The 13,082-nt window shown below is 50.6% G+C and overlaps 1 protein-coding gene across 5 annotated transcripts in view; it reads left to right on the forward strand.

Moving 5' to 3' along the window:
• OXR1 (oxidation resistance 1) overlaps nucleotides 1-13,082 on the forward strand; it is an 807,173-nt gene that overhangs the window by 714,130 nt on the left and 79,961 nt on the right. The gene's annotated exons all lie outside the window — the stretch shown is intronic.

A 13,082-nucleotide genomic window follows, 5' to 3' on the forward strand; every position in this document is an offset into this window, starting at 1 on the left:
ACCCATCCGTGCCATCTTATCTGTGCCCATCTTTGCCCATCAGTGCCGCCTTATCTGTGCCCATCGGTGCCGCCTTATCTGTGCCTATTAGTGCCGCCTTAACTATGCCTATCAGTGCCCACCAGTGCAGCCTATCAGTGCCCACCAATGCAGCCCATCAGTGCCCACCAATGCAGCCCATCAGTGCCCACCAATGCAGCCTATCAGTGCCGCCTAATCAGCGCACTTCAATGAAGGAGAAAAATGACCCGTTTGCAAAATTTTATAACAAACTATTAAAACATGATTTTTTTTTTTTTTTTTTTTTGCATCTTTTTTTGTTTGTTTAGCAAAAAATAAAACTCCGAGCTGTAACTAAATACCACCAAAAGAAAGCTCTATTTGTGGGAAAAAAATGATAAAAATTTCATTTGGGTACAGTGTTGTATGCCCGCGCAATTGTCACTCAAAGTGCATCAGCGCTGAAAGCTGAAAATTGGTCTGGGACTGAGGGGGGTTTAAGTGCCCAGTAAGCAAGTGGTTAAAGACGGCCCTGCAAGGGGTATAAGTGAGGTTAAGATTTCAAATATAAAGGATTGTTATGTTAAATGGCACTTGGTTGATGCAGACAGTAGATTGCAGCATACAGTAAAGGTTAGTTAGAGAAAGGTAAAATCGCATGTGGACGAGATTGTGATCCTCTTAGCGTTCCTGTTGGGTCAGAAGGACTTTGTGACACCCAGCAGTGTGCGGTCTTCTCTATTCACAAAGTACAATTCAGAGAATTCCCAGCATAGCAACTGACAGCCTGCACATTCCTGAGTCTGTATATCCTGGGGGGGGGGGCTTGTTGGCATAGTTATCAGCCACACCTCATGGCTGCCTCCCTCTGGCTACTTTATCTGAGTGTTCACCATGAAACCGTTTTAAAGGATATCGGTGCTGACAGAGGCTGGGTGACGTCCATGCAAATCACCCCGTTATAAAGCTTTCAGGATCACCTGGAAGGAGGGACTACTTGCTACTGACTTCATGCTTTTTCCAGCTCTTTGACGTTAGAAAGTGTTATAGCTAGAACCTACCAATTAGTATTTCCAGAAGGAAGAAATGCGTGTGTGTGTGTGTGTGTGTGTGTGTGTGTGTGTGTGTGTGTGTGTGTGTGTGTGTGTGTGTGTGTTGTTAAGTTAAAAATAAATAAATTAAAAACATTTTGTAACCCAGGCTATCCATGGGACATACAATTATTATGATTTGAATGAAAACATGGCTACCTACTACCGACCCCTGTACACTTTCTGCTGACCCTTGCAGTACAAACTATTGACCCCTGTGCGCTGCCCTACGTCTTGCTGACCCCACCCTGCGCGCTGCCCTACGTCTTGCTGACCCCCCCTGCGCGCTGCCCTACGCCTTGCTGACCCCCCCCCTGCGCGCTGCCCTACGTCTTGCTGACCCCCCCCCCTGCGCGCTGCCCTACGTCTTGCTGACCCCCCCCCTGCGCGCTGCCTTACGTCTTGCTGACCCCCCCCCCCTGCGCGCTGCCCTACGTCTTGCTGACCCCCCCCTGCGCGCTGCCCTACGTCTTGCTGACCCCCCCCTGCGCGCTGCCCTACGTCTTGCTGACCCCCCCTGCGCGCTGCCCTACGTCTTGCTGACCCCCCCTGCGCACTGCCCTACGTCTTGCTGACCCCCCCCTGCGCGCTGCCCTACGTCTTGCTGACCCCCCCCCTGCGTGCTGCCCTACGTCTTGCTGACCCCCCCTGCGGGCTGCCCTACGTCTTGCTGACCCCCCCCTGCGCGCTGCCCTACGTCTTGCTGACCCCCCCCTGCGCGCTGCCCTACGTCTTGCTGACCCCCCTGCGCGCTGCCCTACGTCTTGCTGACCCCCCCCCCCTGCGCGCTGCCCTACGTCTTGCTGACCCCCCCCCTGCGCGCTGCCCTTCGTCTTGCTGACCCCCCCTGCGCGCTGCCCTACGTCTTGCTGACCCCCCCTGCGCGCTGCCCTACGTCTTGCTGACCCCCCCCCCCTGCGCGCTGCCCTACGTCTTGCTGACCCCCCCTGCGCGCTGCCCTACGTCTTGCTGACCCCCCCCCTGCGCGCTGCCCTACGTCTTGCTGACCCCCCCTGCGCGCTGCCCTACGTCTTGCTGACCCCCCCCTGCGCGCTGCCCTACGTCTTGCTGACCCCCCCTGCGCGCTGCCCTACGTCTTGCTGACCCCCCCCTGCGCGCTGCCCTACGTCTTGCTGACCCCCCCCCCTGCGCGCTGCCCTACGTCTTGCTGACCCCCCCCCCTGCGCGCTGCCCTACGTCTTGCTGACCCCCCCCCCCTGCGCGCTGCCCTACGTCTTGCTGACCCCCCCCCCCTGCGCGCTGCCCTACGTCTTGCTGACCCCCCCCCTGCGCGCTGCCCTACGTCTTGCTGACTCCCCCCCCTGCGCGCTGCCCTACGTCTTGCTGACCCCCCCCTGCGCGCTGCCCTACGTCTTGCTGACTCCCCCCCCTGCGCGCTGCACTACGTCTTGCTGACTCCCCCCCCTGCGCGCTGCACTACGTCTTGCTGACCCCCCCTGCGCGCTGCCCTAAGTCTTGCTGACTCCCCCCCTGCGCGCTGCACTACGTCTTGCTGACTCCCCCCCCTGCGCGCTGCCCTACGTCTTGCTGACTCCCCCCCTGCGCGCTGCCCTACGTCTTGCTGACCCCCCCCTGCGCGCTGCCCTACGTCTTGCTGACTCCCCCCCCTGCGCGCTGCACTACGTCTTGCTGACTCCCCCCCCTGCGCGCTGCACTACGTCTTGCTGACTCCCCCCCCCTGCGCGCTGCACTACGTCTTGCTGACTCCCCCCCCCTGCGCGCTGCACTACGTCTTGCTGACTCCCCCCCCCCCCTGCGCGCTGCACTACGTCTTGCTGACTCCCCCCCCCCCCTGCGCGCTGCACTACGTCTTGCTGACTCCCCCCCCCTGCGCGCTGCACTACGTCTTGCTGACTCCCCCCCCCCCTGCGCGCTGCACTACGTCTTGCTGACTCCCCCCCCCTGCGCGCTGCACTACGTCTTGCTGACTCCCCCCCCCTGCGCGCTGCACTACGTCTTGCTGACTCCCCCCCCCCTGCGCGCTGCACTACGTCTTGCTGACTCCCCCCCCCCTGCGCGCTGCACTACGTCTTGCTGACTCCCCCCCCCCCTGCGCGCTGCACTACGTCTTGCTGACTCCCCCCCCCCCTGCGCGCTGCACTACGTCTTGCTGACTCCCCCCCCCCCTGCGCGCTGCACTACGTCTTGCTGACTCCCCCCCCCCCTGCGCGCTGCACTACGTCTTGCTGACTCCCCCCCCCTGCGCGCTGCCCTAAGTCTTGCTGACTCCCCCCCCCCCCCCCTGCGCGCTGCCCTACGTCTTGCTGACTCCCCCCCCCCCCCCCCCTGCGCGCTGCCCTACGTCTTGCTGACTCCCCCCCCCCCCCCCCCTGCGCGCTGCCCTACGTCTTGCTGACCCCCCCCTGCGCGCTGCCCTACGTCTTGCTGACACCCCATGACCCCTTTCCACCACTGTACATGGCCCCATGTGCGCCGCCCTATATACTATTGACCTCTGCACTGTTTTTACCAAAATGAATACTATTCTTAACCAGCTGAGGCTTACCCAGCCAGCCAGCTTCATCAGAACCCAGGCCAGAACTCGGAGCAGTCAGCCAGGCCAGGACCCAGACCAGTCAGCCAGGCGGGTAAGAATTTGGCCCAGTGACCAATGAAGTGAAGTGACCAATTACTCTAAGGCCGCGTACACACGCGCGGACTGTTGGCCCAACTTTGTCCGTCCAACAGTTTGAGCGAACAGTCCGCTCAAACTTAGCATGGACGGACATGGCCACACACGACGGACGAACAGTTTGCTGAAACCGTGCGCGATGACGTGAACGGCACGTACGACGGGACGAAAAATACGACGTCCTATACACTGCAATGCAACCTTCCGACGTGGAAATCCTTTCTGAGCATGCGCGAGACTTAGTTGGCCGAACAAGCCTACACACGAGCGAACAGTCCGCTGAAACCTTGTTTCAGCGGACAGTTTTTCGGAATTTCCGTAAGACCTTGTTCGGCCAACTGTCCGCTGAAACTGTCCGCTGAAGCCCCACACACGAGCGGACTGTCCGCCCAAACACTGTTCAGCGGACAAGGTTGGGCGAACAGTCCGCGCGTGTGTACGCGGCCTTACACATGAACAAAAATTGAGAATAAGCGTTAGTGCCAAGTTTCTTACTCAAGTTCACTTTTAGAGTAGTTTAAAGGATAAGTTCACAAAAATGAATAATTGTAAAATAAAATTTTTTTTTTTTTTTTCTTAGTAGCCTGTACAGCATTGCCCCCCCGATTAGCAGATTGTGGGTGCAGTGTCATGTTTTTCTGCTTAGCAGAAACTCTCATCAAGCCTTGTGCCTTTGGGGTTGTATCACTATGTGACCCGTTCCTCGCCTCTTTCTCCTTGCAGCCATATTGGACAATTGTGTAGCTCTTTCTTGCCTTGGGAAGACGATTACAATGCGTTGCTTAGATTTGGCGTGAGTGATGGTTATGGGATTTATAAGCGTAGGGAAATTTCAATAATATTTAGCTTGTGTCCCTCAATGTTGTAAATACAATTACTGACCTTCTCCGAGTTTATTGAAGTCATTTGGAAATGTTCTCCTCGCACAGAAGGGATGTCTTTGTTTTGTGAAGGTCCGTCGTCCTCCTCTGATTAGTGCAGCAATAGCCGTGTAATGCGATTATGGTAAGTGGTTGGGTAATGGCGATGTACGCTTATGGAAAGACGGGCCGCCTTCAGGGACACAAGACCCCGGTGCTTCCAGAGCTGCAGCTACTGTAGCTCTGTTAAAGTGTACTTGTCACGTATGTACGGTGGAGGCAGACTTTTTCTAGGTTTTCTAAAAAAATTAAAAAATTAAAAATAAAAAATAAAAAACACACACCGTCAATTAACAATATTTTTACAGGTATTCACATACCTCCCAACATTGAGATGGAAATGAGGGACACCTACTAGCAAATGTATGTAGGCATTGGACACGCCCCCTGACACACCCCCTTAAAAGGAGAATTAACCAAAAAGAAGGTTAATTCCACAAGGACTTTTTGTTACCACAACTATTCCTTTATATTGGCTTTAAAAATGTACAAATGCAGCAATTTAGAAATTGGATGAAAGGTTTAGCTCTGGGAAACACCTTTTGAAAGACAAAAAGTGCATTTTACATACAACCATATGGATCAGACCACAATGAGGGGGAAAGAGGGACATTGCTCCAAATCAGGGACAGTTAGGAGCTATGGTATTCATATAGCACCAACAATTTGCACAGCGCTTTACATATTGCACATTCACATCAGTCCCTGTCCCAAAGGAGCTTACAATCGAAGGCCCCTTTTTCACATACAGAAACACACACAAACTAGGGCAAGTTTAGACAGGAGACAATTATCCTGTCTGTTTTTTGGAGGATGGGAGGAAACCCAAGTAGGCACAAGGAGAACATGCAGACACCATGCATATATTGTCCTAGCTGAGATTTGAACAGAGGACCCCAGTGCTATCCACTAAGGCTAGCCATACATGTTTAAATTGCCAATTGATTTGGGATTTGTACAGAGGACCCTGGCGCTGGCATGTATGGCTAGCCTTCTCGGTTGGCACTTCTGGTTTCCAGCACTTGTGTCCTTTTGTTCCAATCCCAAATCTATTTGAAATCTGCACTGCCTGTCGAATCCTAAGAACTGCTGCTCCTGCGGCTATCAGAATATGGGCAGGGGCCATTTGAAGCCCTTCCTAGGAGCAGGAAACAGGCCTCTTTTATACATCTAGATCAGTGATGGCGAACCTTGGGACCCCAGATGTTTTGGAACTACATTTCCCATGATGTTCATGCACTCTGCAGTGTAGTTGAGGATCATGGGAAATGAAGTTCCAAAACATCTGGGGTGCCAAGGTTTGCCATCACTGCTCTGGATCTCCGTACAGTGTTGGTTCCTACTGATGCATTTATTGGCATTGGACACACCTTGGATTGTACATGCGCCATTTTGGGGCCTCACGCACAATAGCGTTCAGGTCCATAAAGCAAGCCTTTGTTGAACAGGTCCGAATACAAACGGTGGTTTTCTGCATACATTTATTTACCTGATGGTCAGAACTGTTTACATTACAAATGTTTAGCTTTGATTGCAGTTCGTTTGGTGATAAATTTGAAGAAAACGCATTAAGACGCATGTAAGTGTTTTTGTGTGTCAAAACTGATCATCTTCTGGGGGAAAGTCACTGCCAGAAGAGGTGCATCCAAATACGTACAAACTGGACGCTAGTTTGAGGCACTGATTGCTGCTGCTGATCACACTATTAATGTTTCCATCACCTCTGAATAAGGCCGGCCATACATTAAGCAATTATTTTTTTCTGCAGCCATGGGTTGCAGAAAATAAATTTGCTCGACTTACCAATCAACATACCGTATATACTCGAGTATAGGCCGACCCGAATATAAGCCGAGGCCCCCAATTTACCCCCAAAAAACTGGGAAACTTATTGACTCGTGTATAAGCCGAGGGTGAGACATGCCTGTCCATCCCTGTGTGTCCGTCCATCCCTGTGTGTGTGTCCGTCCATCCCTGTGTGTGTGTCCGTCCATCCCTGTGTGTGTGTCCGTCCATCCCTGTGTGTCCATCCATCCATCCATCCCTGTGTGTGTGTCCGTCCATCCCTGTGTGTGTGTCCGTCCATCCCTGTGTGTCCATCCATCCATCCATCCCTGTGTGTGTGTCCATCCATCCATCCCTGTGTGTGTGTCCATCCATCCATCCCTGTGTGTGTGTCCATCCATCCATCCATCCATCCCTGTGTGTGTGTCCATCCATCCCTGTGTGTGTGTCCATCCATCCCTGTGTGTGTGTCCGTGCAGCCTTGTGTGTCCAGCCTACCTGTGTCCCGAGCCTCCGTCCCGAGCCTCCGTCGTCCCGTGCCTCCTTCGTCCCGTGCCTCCTTCGTCCCGTGCCTCCGTCCCGTGCCTCCGTCCCGTACCGAGCCTCCGTCCTTCTGCCATGCCAGGATCGCCGATCTTCGTTGGCGCCTCGGCGGCCATTCCTCTGTTCAAAAGCCGCGCCTCCGTCTGTGATAGGCGGAACACTCAATTTCCCAGCAGTCTGTGTTCCGCCTATCACGGACATCCTCTCATCTTCGTCCGTAGTATGAGGATGAGCGGATGTCCGTGATAGGCGGAACACTGACTGCTGGGAAATTGAGTGTTCCGCCTATCACAGACGGAGGCGCGGCTTTTGAATAGTAGAATGTCCGCCGTCTGTCTGCTCGACACGCTGATCGGGCAGGCAGACGGCGATGACTCGAGTATAAGCCGAGGGGGGCACTTTCAGCCTCAAAAAAGAGGCTGAAAATCTCGGCTTATACTCGAGTATATACGGTACTCATTGTTGATGGGAGAATCCTTCCTGCAACAGTGTTGTGTTCTGCTCACAGGGAACCTTCCCTGCCAGCAGAACCTTCCCTGCCAGCTATGGCCCCCAACAGTGATCGCATGGGGGTGGGGAAATCGGACAGGCTGGTTGTACTGAAGTCGGTTGATGGATCAACTAAAGTGCAACCAGCCTGCACAAATTTATGTGGAATAATGGGAGGGAGTGTTGCAGAGAACAACATATCTGTTCTTAACGTGTGTCAAGTGACAGGTACCCTTTACATTGAAATATATCTAAAAACCCCTCAAGCTGGCTTGCTTAACCCTTTTGTATCTGCTACTAGTATTCCAGATATTTTTGAGTCGGAAGTCGGTAGTGACACGTGTGTTGCCCAGAAACATAAACGGCCTCAAGGGAGTATTTATATATAGTGCACACAGGTCCTCGGAGGAAACCTGCGAGGATAAAAATTAGAGGCTGCCTCTAATAACTTCTCCTTCAGGAAATGCTAGTCACCTGCCTGTCATTGTGATCCAGTGGCTTCAGTACATTCATAGTGCCTAGATCTGACTGACTTTACCAAATGTGTACTTTTGTTAAAGGGTGATGATTCAGACTTGATAGAATCCAGTGGCGGCTGGTGCTCACAGTTTTTGGATGGGGGCGCAAACAAACTGAAAGATTGTGGGAAAAAAAAAACCATCAATTGCAGCCTCGCTGTGCCCCGTCCAATGCAGCCTCGCTGTTCCCCACCGCCTGTACTTGCCCTCTCGCTGGCGGTGGGACAGCTTCTCGATGTCTTCTCCTGTCCCCTCTTCCCATCCTCTATGATTGGATGCCTGATGGGCGTCCAATCACAGTGCCTGTCGTTTCAGCCAATCGGGTGACGGTAACAGATCTGAGCACCTGATTGGTGGAGAGGCGGTTTAGTGTTAGGAAAGCGACTATTCATTTGCTTTTCTAACACAGCTGAGTGACCTGCGAGCGCCTAGCATGGCATTCTTGGGTCACCTTTTTTGACGCATATTAAAGCCTATGGCTCTAATCAGGTGCTTCAAAAACACCCCCCACCGCTGTATTTCAGGCACCCAGTGCCCGAATAGGGGGTGGCAGTGGCGGCCATTGATGGATTCATGCATTGCATGAATCTATTAGTGATAGAGTGGTGGCAGGAGAGAGGGGGTGGCGCCCGTATGCCCTTATGGACGCACCGCCACTGTTTGAATCCCTTCTTACCTTGGGTTAGGTTGAAGGTCATGCTCGAAAAAAAAAAAAAACATACACACCCAGCAGATCCTGCATTGTTCTGCAGTGATCTGCATACCCGATCCCATGCCATCATCTTCTCTAATTAGGTCATCAAAGGCTGGCTGTCTCGTCCGGATTCCTGCAGCTGGGCTTCCATGATGACACTGTCTGTACTGTGGACTACCCTGAAGACCCTTAACTGTACGTATCCGGGGACGGGCTTCCTGTGATCATTGTGATTTGATATCGGAGCGATCACATGGTCAGGAGATAATCCCTGGCTCCTGATCACAAACACTTGCCGGCAGCTGTTAGTGACCACTCAGTCGCTGTGTCGGAAGAGCTGAGTGCACTGCTAGCAAGGATCAATGGACACGTATTGTATATGCCACAGCCCATCCACCTGTGTAATGTTGAACTCACTGGCCACTTTATTAGGTACACCTTGCTAGTACCGGGTTGGACCCCCTTTTGCCTTCAGAACTGCCTTAATTCTTCATGGTATAGATTTTAGTCCATAGTGACATAACATCACACAGTTGCTGCAGATTTTTCAGCTGCACATCCATGATGCAAATCTCCCATTCCACCGCATCCCAAAGGTGCTCTATTGGATTTAGATCTGGTGAGTGTGGAGGACATTAGAGTACAGTGACCTCATTGTCATGTATAAGAAACCAGTGGTGAGATGATTTGAGCTTCATGACATGGTGCATTATCCTGCTGGAAGGAGCCATCAGAAGATGGGTACACTGTAGTCATAAAGGGATGGACATGGTCAGCAACAATACTCAGGAAGGGCGTGGAATTTAGACAATGCTCAATTGGTACTAAGGGGCCCAAAATGTGCCAAGAAAATATTCCCCACACCATTACACCACCACCACCAGACTGAACCGTTGATAGAAGGCAGGATGGATCCATGCTTTCATGTTTAACCCAAATTCTGACTCTACCATCTGAATGTCACAACTGAAATCCAGACTCATCAGACCAGACAAAGTTTTTCCAATCTTCTATTGTCCAAGTTTGGTGAGCCTGAGCTAATTGTAGCCTCGGTTCCCTGTTCTTAGCTGACAGGAGTGGCACCCGGTGTGGTCTGCTGCTGTAGTCCATCTGCTTCAAGGTTTGATGTGTTGTGCATTCAGAGATGGTATTCTGCATACCTTGGTTGTAACGAGTGGTTATTTAAGTGACTGTTGCCTTTCTATCATCTTGAACCAGTCTGCCCAGTCTCATCTCGCCTCAACAAGACATTTTCATCCACACAACTGTCACTCGCTGGATATTCTTTCTCAGACCATTCCCTGTAAACCCGAGAGATGGTTGCACGTGAAGTCCCAGTAAGTAAATCAGCACTTTTTGAAATACTCAGACCAGCCCGTCTAACATCAACAACCATGCCTCGTTCAAAGCCACTTAAATCCCCTTTCTTCCCCATTCTGATGCTCAGTTTGGCAGTTGGTGTGCACCGGTCAGCCATAACATTAGGAACATTGACCAGTAAGGCAAATAATGTGGATTATCACATTACAATGGCGTCTGAATGCAGGCGGGATATATTGGGCAGCAAGTGAACTCTGAAGTTGATGTGTTGAAAACAGGAAAAATAGGCAAACGTAAAGATTTGACCGACTTTGACCGGGGAGCCAAATTGTAATGGCTGGACAACAGAGTTGTCAGGATTTACCAAAAGACGGGATCATGGGCAGCCAGGGGTCAGTGATGCATGTAGGGAAGGCTTGCTGGTGAGTCTGATCCAAAAGAAGAGCTACTGTGGCTCAAATTGTTGAAAAAGTTAAAGTATTACTAAACCCAGTAATATGAAAATGGTTAATCCCCCCCCGCCCACAGTGCCCACAACTCTTCTTTTCTTTACATTAAAACACTGCCACTATATACCCTTTGGGATGATCTGTATACTACGGTTGCATAATAACCTGCACAGTTTCTCCAGTGCTGAGTGTTCGGGAAGGAGATTTCCACTTCAGCCTGTATACACTCCCACATGTGTGATGTCAATATCATGTGACCTGGCTATCTCTGGGAACAAGTAAATGGTCTCTCCAGCATAAGACACAACTGAGCATGTGCAAGTCAGCTACTCTGCCTGTGTTTGCTGTCCTTCCCCAGATACACAGTGCAGGAGGGAAGGATCGATGCATACAAGATCAAAGCATGCTATGCGGCATATACAGACTGATTTTACTGTTGTGGGTTTAGTAACACTTTAAAGTGGTTGTAAACCCCTTTAAGTAACTTTTACCTATTTGTTAAACCTAGAATAAAGCTTACCTATAGACAGCGGAAATATCTCCTAACCGTGTGCCGTTTAGGAGATATTTCACATATAGTGCGCCAATGTCCTCATTGGCACATGCACTGTGAAGAAACAGACCACCCTGCCGTTTCTTCCCTCAGCGCATGCAATGATTGACGGCTCCCACGTACATGCGTGAGTGATGTCACGTGGCTCTGGCCAGTCACAGAGCCGGAGACTGCAGCCCTGGAAGGAAGAGGGGCGAAGATGGATGCAGCCTGCACAGAGGACAGGGCGAGGTTTGTTTGCAGGTAAATGTCATATAATGGGCTAGTATGCGATGCATACTAGCCCATTATGCTTTTTAATTTACAGGCCTTGTGGGGAGCAAAAGAGAAAGTAAAACCCGTTGGGGTTTACTTGCTCTTTAATGCTGGATTTGATGGGTGTCCGAGCACAGTGTAGTCGCAGACTGATGGGGGTGTCCATGCTGGCAGCTAAAAGATCCGACAATGGGCAGGTGAGTATCAGAACTGGATGACGAAGCAATGGAAGAAGGTGGCCTGGTCTGAATCGCATTTCTTTTGCATCATGTGGATGGGGGGTGGGGTTGTTTACCTGGGGAAGAGAGAGATGCCTTATTCCCATACTGCATCCTGGTGACAAGTCGGCACATGCAATGTTACTTTTGGTGTCCCTACATTAACTGGTCAGGGCTGTTTTGGGGACCTACTCAATATTTGGTGTGGTGGTCCTAATGTTCTGGCTGATCAGACAGTCAGGCACAGCCATACCTCCCAACTTTCTGAGATGGGAATGAGGGACACCTATCAGCAAACATATGCAGGCATAGGACACACCCCTTGTCACACCCCTTAAAGGAGAATTTTACAACAAAATAAGATTGGTTAAACCCACAAGTTTTTTTTTTTTTTTTGTTTTTTTACCACTACTATTCCTTCATATTGGCTTTTGGAATTTACAAATGCAACAATTTAGAAATCAGATGAAAGGTTTAGTGCTGGAAAACACTTTTTTGATAGATAAAAATTGCATTTTATATACAACTATATAGATCAGACCAAAATGAGGGGAAAAGAGGGACATTGCGCCAAATCGAGGACAGTTGGGAGGTATGGCATTGCAACTCAGATAACCAATCACATTCCTTGTGTCATCTGAAGGATAAGTGAAGTAATGAGTGCACTTTTTAAAAAATCGGGGAGGAAGTACTTCAATGTGTGTGACATTTGCACCCCTTTTTGGGGTGATGGAGCCCTATACATGCATTGGATCTTACGGGTCTTGTGCTTTTTGAGATGATCGAGTCCTATGCATGCATTGGATCTTACGGGTCTTGTGCTTTTTGAGATGATCGAGTCCTATGCATGCATTGGATCTTATGGGTCTTGTGCTTTTTGAGATGATCGAGCCCTATGCATGCATTGGATCTTACGGGTCTTGTGCTTTTTGAGATGCTCGAGCCCTATGCATGCATTGGATCTTACGGGTCTTGTGCTTTTTGAGATGATCGAGTCCTATACATGCATTGGATCTTACGGGTCTTGTGCTTTTTGAGATGATCGAGCCCTATGCATGCATTGGATCTTACGGGTCTTGTGCTTTTTGAGATGATCGAGCCATATGCATGCATTGGATCTTACGGGTCTTGTGCTTTTTGAGATGATCGAGCCCTATGCATGCATTGGATCTTATGGGTCTTGTGCTTTTTGAGATGATCGAGCCCTATGCATGCATTGGATCTTATGGGTCTTGTGCTTTTTGGGGTGATGGAGCCCTATGCATGCATTGGATATTATGGGTCTTGTGCTTTTTGGGGTGATGAAGCCCTATATATGCATTGGATATTATGGGCCTTGTGCTTTTTGGGGTGATGGAGCCCTATATATGCATTGGATATTATGGGCCTTGTGCTTTTTGGGGTGATGGAGCCCTATACATGCATTGGATATTATGGGCCTTGTGCTTTTTGGGGTGATGGAGTCCTATACATGCATTGGATCTTGTGGGTCTTGTGATTTTTGGGGTGATGGAGCCCTATATATGCATTGGATATTATGGGTCTTGTGCTTTTTGGGGTGATGGAGCCCTATACATGCATTGGATATTATGGG

This window comes from Lithobates pipiens, unplaced genomic scaffold (assembly GCF_037356315.1).
Source record: "Lithobates pipiens isolate NorthernLeopardFrog02 unplaced genomic scaffold, aLitPip1_a1.2 Scaffold_19, whole genome shotgun sequence".
NCBI lineage: Eukaryota > Metazoa > Chordata > Amphibia > Anura > Ranidae > Lithobates > Lithobates pipiens.